The sequence below is a fragment of the Gossypium arboreum genome, chromosome 12, assembly GCF_025698485.1.
Source record: "Gossypium arboreum isolate Shixiya-1 chromosome 12, ASM2569848v2, whole genome shotgun sequence".
NCBI classification, from domain to species: domain Eukaryota; kingdom Viridiplantae; phylum Streptophyta; class Magnoliopsida; order Malvales; family Malvaceae; genus Gossypium; species Gossypium arboreum.
The window spans coordinates 66,130,907-66,142,177 of record NC_069081.1 but is presented as its reverse complement, the minus strand read 5'-3'; the positions used below and the strand labels follow the sequence as shown (position 1 = coordinate 66,142,177).

General features: G+C 37.4%; 1 non-coding gene across 1 annotated transcript; it reads right to left on the bottom strand.

The window, feature by feature from the left end:
* Nucleotides 1-6,475: 6,475 nt before the first annotated feature.
* Nucleotides 6,476-6,582, bottom strand: LOC128286052 (small nucleolar RNA R71). The gene has a single exon (XR_008276598.1). It is a non-coding gene; the product is annotated as a small nucleolar RNA R71 (small nucleolar RNA).
* Nucleotides 6,583-11,271: the final 4,689 nt, after the last annotated feature.

Here is an 11,271-nt window from a genome sequence, read left to right as displayed (position 1 = left end):
ATGGCTTTGGCTATAGGTTCAAACCTTTCATAATGGTCTGAATCCTTTGACTCGACAAATGGTTGACGCAGCTACTAGTGGAACTATCAATAATAAGACACCTGAAGATGCTTATGAATTTATAGAGGAGATACCACAGAATAACTATTTGTGGAAAGTCATGAGGACAAAGCCAATGAAAACAACTGGCGTTTATAACGTCGATACGGTCACCATGCTCTCTAATCAGGTATAACTCTTGAATAAGAAAATTGATGGTTTCCTTATTTCTTCACAGGTTCACCAAGTAATGCAATGCGAAGCAAGTGGAGGTGGATCAAGCAGTCCAGAATACCCACCTTATGGCCACAACATGGAGAACGAACAGTTAAATTACATGGGTAACAATCCTCGATCTCAAAACAATCCCTATAGCAATAATTACAATGCAGGTTGGAGGAACCACCCTAATTTTTCATGGGGAGGCGAAGGGAATCAGAGACCACCACCTCTAGGCTTCCAACAACCACCCTACCAGCAAGAGAAAAAACCGAACCTTAAGGAGATGCTAACAAAATTCATCTTAGTGTCAGAAACTCATTTTCAGAATACTGAGACCGCACTCAAAAATCAACAAGCATCAATCCACGGGCTCGAAACTTAGATTGGATAGCTCGCCAAGTTGATTTTCGAACGACCATAAGGTAGCCTACCAAGCAACACTAAATCTAACCCAAGGGAGTAACTCAACGCGATTTCCATTCAAGATGAGGAAAGGCTAGTTGCAAAACCAAGGCTAGAAATAGGGGTAAGCATAGGTAAGGATGAGGTCGGCCATAATGAGCCAAAGCCGGTGATTATAGAATATAAACTTCGCGTGCCATACCCTAATGCGACAAGGAAAGACCGCTCAGACGAACAATTTGGTAAATAACTTAAACTTCTAAAGAAACTACATATTAACTTACCGTTTATTGAAGCCCTTTCGCAGATGCCAAACGCAGTCAAGTTTTTAAAAGAGCTTTTGGAAAATAAAAGGAAGTTAGATGAAGCATCGTATGTGGAGCTGAACGCGATCTGCTCAGCTATTCTACAAAATAAGCTGCCTAACAAACTAAAAGATCCAGGGAGTTTTACAATTCCTTGTGTAATTGGAAGTTTAGATTTTAATAATGCATTGGCTGATTTAGGGGCTAGTATCAATGTTATGCCTTACAAATTATTTAAGCAACTAGGTCTAGGGAAACCTAAACAAACTAGGATGAGCATTCAATTTGCAGATAAAACTATCAGATTTCCTAGGGGTATTATTGAAGATGTACTCGTTAAAATCGACAAATTTATATTCCCAGTTGATTTCGTTGTTCTAGATATGAAGGAGGAAAGCAATGTCCCCTTAATTTTAGGAAGGTCCTTTTTAGCAACCGCCAGAACAATTATTGACGTTGGCACAGGTGAACTCACACTTCGTGTGGGAGACGAAACAATCACCCATCAAGCCCATCATTCGAATAACACATCAAAAATTGAAGGTGAATGTATAAATAATTTGGCTAAAACTAACCATATAGTGCAACCTTCTTCGCAGAAAACAGGTTCGAAGAACATACAAAAGCCAAGCAACAACAAAGACCTTATTGATGATGAACGAAGGCTACAAATCAAGGAGCTAGATGAATGGCAGACAAATAGATCGAGAAAACACGATAAACCAAAACCACGCCATGTGGAGCTTAATTTCTCCAAAAATCAACCTAAAGTTGGAGACAAAGTACTACTCGATGTAGCAGATCCTCGAATCTTCACTTCTGAACCAAATGAAGAAACCCCTCTTACGGTAATTAGTATTTTTCCATACGGTACGGTCGAGGTAAACCACTCCAAATTTGGCACGTTCAAGGTAAATGGTACTCGTCTTAAACCTTACATTGATAAAATTGATAGAAGGGATGAGGAGCGTAAACTCCTCGATTCACCATGATCATGCACCAGAGAAGTAAGTCGAGCTTAGACTATAAATAAGCACTTCTCGAGAGGCAACCCGAGCACTAATAGTATTAATTTCTTTAAACTTGAGTTTTCAACATCTAACGTACTAACCGAATCGTGGTACACAGACTCTCTAAATACCACATGGCTAGGCACATGGGCGTGCCTTAGGCCATGCAAAAACAAGGCAAATTTTTTCCAACACAGGAAGCGATAAAGTCACCACGGCCATGTGACATGGCCGTGGGTGAACCTACCAAAACAACACGGGCATTCGACACGCCCGTGCCTCGAAACTGTGGGCGAACCTGTCAAACTAGCACGAGTATGCGACACGCCCATGCCCATCAGCCGTGGGAAAACCTATCAAGTTAACACGGGCGTGGACCTATGTACACAGGCGTAGGAGAAGTGAACGAAGCAAGACACGACTGTGGGTGAAACTACCAAGATAACAAGTGTATATGACACACCCGTGTTTTGAAACTGTGGGCAAACCTGTCAATTTAACACGGGCGTGTGCCTTCATACACAGGCGTGGGAGAAGCGAACAAAGACTGAAACTGTCGTGCCACATGGCTGAGTACACCGATGCACCCAATTTCAAAAACCACAAAACATACGGGCTGAAACGAAGGCACACGGGCATGCCCCACGGCCGTGTACCCCAATTTTTCTATAAACACCTATTATCTATCTTAGTTTTATCTTTTTATTTTGAAATTACTTTTTATTTCCTGTTTATACTATTTTATCTTGAGTTTTTACAATTTTCAATTTTAGCTATTTCATTACGAGTAATTATGCTTTCTTATAGTTCCTGATTCCGTCACAGTTATTAAGAGCTCCAAAGCTCATCGTCGCATAGGAACTAAAAACTCCACCGGGAAAGGTTCTCCACGACTGCCATGTCCTGTTCGACCACGACCATAGCTACCACCAGATATAACATTCTTTTGGCACAGGACTTATGGACTAATGAACCTCTACCACCACCGGAGTATCCTCCTCCACTCTCACGCCAATTATTCTCCAAAACTCCAGTTCAAGGAATTCACTCATCATTCAGGAAGTTTCACTTCTCTCCCTATCTTATGATTATCAATCTATCTTATTCAATATATCTACCTTTGTACATTAAGGGCAATGTACATCTTAAGTGTGGAGGGGTCTTTCATATCATCATTAGAAATCCTTGAATTGTGTCTTATTCTCATGTGATCTTCTCATGTCATGATTAGAATTAATTTTGATTAATTTATGATTTTTATTGATATGTCTTGAATTAAAACTTAGGCGTTCATGCATTGATTGTTTAAACTTTAAGATATTAAAGAATCAAGCATGATAAGTTGACTTTTGAATTTAAAATTTTATAGGTTGTTTCTCCCAAGTTTAGGTATTATCTAGAGTTGAAATTCATAGGTTTAAACATCAAAAAGCCGTAATTTTTGCGAGATTTTGAGCCTTTAGAGCACCTACTATTTCTTTTATGCTCACTTTTATTGTTGCTTTGAGTGCGTCAGTATTGAATTGTTATTCTAGAACTTGCTTGACTATGCATGTCAAGACCACACCATTTGATTTTTGATATGTCAAAATGATAAAGGTACTTAAGTTTAACCCACTCACTCCACAAAAGCCTACCTTAATAATTAGCCCTTAGTAAACCCCTTTGAGCCTAACAAGCTATTAATTGATTTACTTTCAATATTAACCCATAAACCATTATTGTTGAAATCCCCTAATTTGATTCCTATTTTTTTCGAGATTTGATTTGAACTAATTGCTTGGCTATGCTTTGCTCTTCTATGTATCTAACTTGTTCTTTAAAAAAAAATCCATACTTACATATTAGTAGTAATTCGGTAGTGTTGAGCCGCAGTATTTAAATTCCAACTTCTGAGAAGAAGCTCACTTGTACTCAATTGATATTTAATTACTTTTTCTAGTTAGGCAATTTTTCAATTTAATCTCGATTCTAACCTTTTCTTTCAGCTTGTGACCACACCCAAGTTACAACCCTTTAAAGACTTTTGATTGATGTTTATTTCAATATATAGTGGTGGAGATTTGATTTTCATGTAAGCCTATGGTAATGACTTTTCGTTATTAACTATTGAGTGCTTCATGTATTGTCATTAAACACCTCGAGTGATTTGAGTGAATCTTTAGTGAGGATGTGAAACTCTATGATATTTTGAGTCGAAGGTAATTACTTAGATTAGGGGAGACACCTATGCTTTCATGATAAAATACTCAACTTGGAATAGTTTGGAACTTTTATGTTCTTTCAGTCAAATTCTCAATGTATGATTACTTATGGATTATTTTAAGGTATTATTAAGAGGAATTATAAGTTAAGAAGAATTTGTTTTGATTGTGAGTTGAGGGTTTTGCTTAAGGACAAGCAAATGCTTAAGTGTGGGGGTATTTGATAAACCGTAATTTATACATATTTTTTACCCCATGCTTAGCGCATCTATGGATGGTTTCTCCTTAGGTTTTGTGAATTCGATGCTCCTAATCCTTTAATTTTATGTTTTATACTTAAAAGAGCATAGGAGAGTAAAAAGAGCAAGAAATGGGCAGAAAACAGAGAAAATGGACCCACATAGGAAAATAACACGACCCAGACTTCCTCACACGGGCGTGTCACACGGCCGTGTCAATTTGGCAGGATCGAAGCATGACTTACACGAGTGGATCACATGCTCGTGCCCATTTAACAGCCTTGACCACGGCCTTCAGTAATCACACACGGGCGTGTTACACGGGCGTGTCCCTACCAAGCCCAAGTTTAGTCCAATTCAGAAAAGGCCAATTTTGAGGGCTCTTAGGCATTCCAAAGCCTATTTAAACACTTGAGGAGGCACTTAGGAAAGGGGATGCAGATTTGGAAGCAAGGAATTACTTAAGGAAAGTCGATTGATCCATCTCAAGAGCTGGATTCATCATCAAGACTGGAGATCTCCCTTCAAGTTACTTCAGGAGTTTTGGGTTTTCTTATGTTTTGTTATCTTTATGCTTTTAAGATGTTTTCTTTCACAAGTATGAACTAAACCCCTAAATACCTAAAGGGAATGAAACCTAAGACAGATCATGTTATTATTATTTGAATTGTATGATAAATATTTGACTTGTATTTAATTATGTGTTCTTAATTCTTGTTTTGATATTCTAGGATATAATCTAGGATATTGATTCAAGTTAAGCTCTTATTCAGAGGAGGAATAGACCCTGTCTAAGAGTAAATTTGTCATAATTAAGCAGAGTTGATTGCGCGCCTAGAGATAGGGTGACAAGATTTTGCCGGATTAGGGTGAAACCTAATAAGGGAATCCATAGATCGAGTTAATGCAATTCTAGGGTGTTAATTAGAAAGAGATTTCAATTATTCAACCTAGGGTTAGACGTTATTAGTCTCGAGAGAGATAACAATATAACTTAGGGATTTCTATGGATCAAGTCAAATGAATAGATTGTCTGATTCAGAGTCAAATAACAAGTGAAGTCTAGGTGTATTTGTCCTTAGGTATTGTCTCAATCAATCGAATTTTCCAAAAGTATTTTTTGAAGTTTTTCTTTCTGTGCATTCTTAAATTTTAGGATAGATAATAAAAAGGAAGTAAATACTAGTACTCGTAGTTCTTTTGGGTTCGACAATCCGATCTTGTTGAACTATACTACTATTCAATAGGTACACTTGCCTTAATCGTGATAATAAGTTAGTCTTAAGAATGTTTCATTTATAAATCTTTAAAACCTGTTACGAATACCACGCATCAAGTTTTTGGCGCTATTGCCAGGGAACTAGGATATTAGGAAAACTCGATTTTTATTACTTTAGCCACTTTACTTTTATTACAATTTAATTTTTTATTTTCTTTTCTAATTTTTCTCTTATTTCCTTTTGACAGGTTTTTCTAGTTTATGACCAGAAGAAACCCGTCAGGACCACTACTTTTTTGCGGTGAGATCGACCACACAGTTCGCAGAAATCAGAGAGAAATAAGGCGAAGCCTAAGATACATAGAGGATGAGCAAGAGGACGATACTTCAACCAAGTCCAAGGAGATGGCTAAAAACCAAAAAAAATTTGCTACCTCCTACAATTGCTGCTAATCAAAATCCTGCTCCGCGCATTATGTATGATTATGCTAAACCTTCTTTAACAGGAACTGAATTGAGTATAGTGATACCGGCTGTAGCCGCAAATACTTTTGAACTAAAACCTAACTCAATTCAAATGATACAATAGTTTATTTAGTTTGATGGTTTGCAGGACGAGGATCCCAACGCTCATTTGGCAAACTTTTTGGAACTATGTGATATATTTAAAATTAATGGAGTTTCTGATGACGCCATTCGTCTTCGGTTATTCCCTTTTTCATTGAGAAACAAAGCTAAATAGTGGTTGAACTCATTGCCACGGGGGTCAATCACTACCTGGGAATAAATGACCAAAAAGGTTTTATTAAAATATTTTCCGCCGGCTAAAATGGCTAAATTACGTAATGATATTTCTTCCTTTGTGCAGATGGATTTAGAAAGACTCTACGATGCATGGGAGAGATATAAGGACCTCTTGAGAAGATGCCCTCACCATGGGTTACCGCTTTGGCTACAGGTTCAAACCTTTCATAATGGCCTAAATCCTTCGACTTGACAAATGATTGATGCAGCAACTGGAGGAACTATCAATAATAAGACACCTGAGGCGGCTTACAAATTTATTGAGGATATGTCACTGAATAACTATCAGTGGCAAGTTATGAGAACAAAGGCAACGAAAGCAGCCGGTGTTTTCAACCTCAACGCGGTTACTATGCTATCTAACCAAGTAGAACTCTTAAATAAAAAGATTGATGGTTTGTGTGGTTCTGCTCAGGTACATCCAGTGATTAGGTACGATTTGAATGGAGGTAGATCAAACAGTTCAGAATACCCACCTTATGGCCACAACATGGAGAACGAACAGTTAAATTACATGGGTAACAATCCTCGATCTCAAAACAATCCTTATAGCAATAATTACAATGCAAGTTGGAGGAACCACCCTAAATTTTCATAGGGAGGCCAAGGGAATTAGAGACCACCACCTCCAGGCTTCCAACAACCACCCTACCAACAAGAGAAAAAACCGAACCTTAAGGAGATGCTAACAAAATTCATCTTAGTGTCAGAAACTCATTTTTAGAATACCGAGACCGCACTCAAAAATCAACAAGCATCAATCTAGGGGCTCGAAACTCAGATTGGATAGCTCGCCAAGTTGATTTCCGAATGACCACAAGGTAGCCTTCCAAGCAACACTGTATCTAAACCAAGGGAGCAACTCAAAGCGATTGCCATTCAAGATGAGGAAGGGCTAGTTGGAGAACCAAGGCCAGAAACAATGGTAAGCATAGGTAAGGATGAGGTAGGCCACAATAAGCCAAAGCTGGTGATTACAGAATATAAACCTCACGTGTCATACCCCAATGTGACAAGGAAAGACCGCTCAGACGAACAATTTGGTAAATTCCTTAAACTTCTAAAGAAACTACATATTAACTTACTGTTTATTGAAGCCCTTTCGCAGATGCCAAACGCAGTCAAGTTTCTAAATGAGCTTCTGGGAAATAAACAGAAGTTATATGAAGCATTGCATGTGGAGCTGAATGTGGTCTACTCATCCATTCTACAGAATAAGCTTCCTAACAAACTAAAAGATCCAAGGAGTTTTACAATTCCTTCTGGATTGTCGAACCCAAAGGAACTACGAGTACTAGTGTTTACTTCCTTTTTATTATCTAGCCTAAAATTTAAGAGGTTAGGTTGTCTAAACTAATTACTAACTAGAATGCATAGAAAGAAAAACTTGGGAAAATACTTTTGGGAAAATTCAATTGATTGAGACAATACCAAAGGACAAATCCACTTAGACTTCATTTGTTATTTGACTCTGAATCAAATGATTTATTCATTTGACTTGATCGGTAGAAATCCCTAAGTTATTTTATTATCTCTTTCGAGACTAATAACGTCTAACCCTAGGTTGAATAATTGAAATCTCTTTCTAATTGACACTTTAGAATTGCATTAACTCGATCCATGAATTCCCTTATTAGGTTTCACCCTAATCCAGCAAAATCTTGTCGCCCTATCTCTAAGCACGCAATCAACTCCGCTTAATTATGACAAATTTACTCTTAGACAGGGTCTATTCCTCCTCTAAATAAGAGCTTAACTTGAATCAATATCCTGGAATATCAAAACAAGAATGAAGAACACATAATTAAGAACAAGTCAAATATTTATCATACAATTCAGATAATGATAACAAGATCTGTCTTAAGTTTCATTCCCCTTAGGTATTTAGGGATTTAGTTCATACTTATGAAAGAAAACATCTCAAAAGAATAAAGATAACAAAACATAAGAAAACCCAAAACTCTTGAAGGAACTTGAAGGGAGATCTCCAGTCTTGATGAATCCGACTCTTGAGATGGATCAATTGGCTTTCCTTAAGTAATTCCTTGCTTTCTACTCTGCATCCCCCTTTTTCTAAGTGCCTCCTTAAGTGTTTCAATAGGCTTTGGAATGCCCAAAAGCCCTCAAAATTGGCCTTTTCTGAATTGGACTAAACTTGGGTTCAGTAGGGACACGCTCGTGTGTGATTACTGAAGGCCGTGGTCGAGGCTGTTAAATGGACACGGGCGTGTCATCCACCCGTGTAAGTCGTGCTTCGATCCTGCCAAATTGACACTACCATGTGACACGCTCGTGTGAGAAAGTTCAGGTCGTGTTGTTTTCCCATGTGGGTCCATTTTCTCCATTTTTGGCCCGTTTTTCACTCTTTTTACTCTCCTATGCTCTCCTAAGTATAAAACATGAAATTAAATGATTAGGTGCATCGAATTCACCAAATCTAAGGAGAAACCATCCATAAATGCGTTAGGCATGGGGTAAAAATATGTATAAATTATGGTTTATCAGCAATATTAAAGCATTTAAAGTATGGTACATGTTGCATAATTTGCAAATGAACTTACCTCGGTATAAAATGATAGAAACGAGCGTAATCCTCGTAAACTTTGTTTTTACCCCAATTAAGAACCGAATCACGTTTTTCTTGATCTATAATGCCAAATTTAACTTGTTCAATACATACATTGTCCAAATCAACTCATAACACATATTTTGGTAAAATTATCCTTTTACCCTTAACTTTTTCACTTATTTACACTTTAGTCCCTAGGCTCGTAACATGAAATGCATGCAATTTCTTGGTTACCCAAGCCTAGCTGATTCTTATTCTAACCCATATCAGCCCACATTTCTCATTAAATCACTTTTCTACTATCCATTTTTAAATCTTTTACAAATAGGTCCTTTTAGGGGTTTCCATGAAAAATCACTTAGTAAAAGATGTTTATTACACATCAAACTCTCATATTCCTCCATTAAACATCAAAATACATACATTTCACACATGGGTAAGTTTTTCAACATGAACCCTAGCTCAAAATATGGCTAGAAATGAATAGATCATACATCAAGGACTTCAAAAATGCAAAGAACATAAAAAATGGGGCTTGGGAGCAGTTACAATCAAGCTTGAAAAGTTGAACAAAACCCTAGCTATGACACTTGGAAATTTCGACTAGCACTTGGAGAAGATGAGAAAATTTTTTGACTTATTTTCCCTTTTTATTCTTTTATTTCCCAAATGACAAAAATGTCCTTTAAGCCTTTCTTTCAAATTTTTCCTATTCATGCCCATTTTTGTCCAAATTTTTAGAACTTGGTCAAATTGCTATTTAAGGACCTCTAATTAATAATCCAATGCAATTTCATGCTTGAAGCTTCTAGAACACAAGTTTTGCATCTTATTCAATTTAGTCCCTAAAGTCAAATTGAACACATTAGGCATAGAATTTCTCTATGGAAAGTTCACACAAACATGCAATCATATCATGGACTGTGAAATAATCATAAAATAAATATTTCTATTTTAGATTTATGGCTTCGAAACCACTGTTCTGACTAGACCCTAATTCGGGATGTTACAACAACTTGACCATTAGTGGTTTGATAATGATGCTTGTAATCTAGCAATTGGAATGGCTAGTAATGGTTGTTTTCATATACTTGTAATGTCATGCTATGGTAGCTATATATATATATATATATATGTTAAGTAGTTGATGAAATCATGTTTGACACATGGATTGAACTACGGTAAGATTGTAACATGTATGCATGCAATGATATGCCATGTTGAATGATGAAAACTACTTAATTTGGATGCTTGAAATGGTTGGAATGTATTTGGTATGTTTTAGTGTAGAAAAACGGTAAATTTGAATGACAAATGAGGCTAGGAAATTGCTTTAATTTGTCCACACATGCAGACACACGGGTGCGTGTCTAGACCATGTGTGACACATGGCCTGGTAAATGGGCGTGTGGTTAGGCCGTGTGTCCCTGGCGCCTTAATTTTGAGAAAAAAATGCTTAGAATTGAGCATACTAGCAGAGACATGGGGTGTGTCTCAACCGTGTGTGCTACACTGCCTAGAACACGGGCGTGTGTCTTGATCGTGTGAAACCTGCACCTAATTTTGAATTGAATTAATTAACCACACGGCCTAACACACGGGCATGTGACATGGCTGTGTACACAAGTCAGAGAATTACATGGGGTCGAACAAGGCCTCTAGCACGGGTGTGTCCCAAGGTTATATGGGGTGGTGAGCCCTACACCTTGAAAAATTTTTAAAATGTCACAAAAAATTATTAGAGCCCCCGATTAAGTCTCGAATTGATTCTAATACTCGTATTGGGCCTTGAGGGTCCAATTAAGGGATGTTTTGAATGACCTCCGTTAATGAATGGTAGCTTACATAAATTATTTGTAAAACATTCTGAAAGTTCTGGTAATGCTCTAAAACCCTATTTCAATGACGGATACGGTTAGGGGTGTTACATTTAGTGGTATTAGAGCTATGGTTTAACTGATTCTCGAATTTAACGTAGCAAACACGAGCTTAGCTATACATGCCATTATATAAATTGTGATAGTGTGATGACTCTTAATCATTTAAATGTGTTTTTCATATTGTAATGTCATCCAACCGAGCTAGAGCTGAATCCGAGGAAGCTGAGAACGATGTTTAAGCTTCAGTTCAAAGAGTTGTGTCTGCGTTCGATAGTGAAAGGCCTATGTCTAAGGGCCGAGGTGAAGAGGCAAAACAAGTCTTCTTTCAAATGATGAATGAATGGTTTACCCAGTATCTGAGAACAAACTCTGCTATAC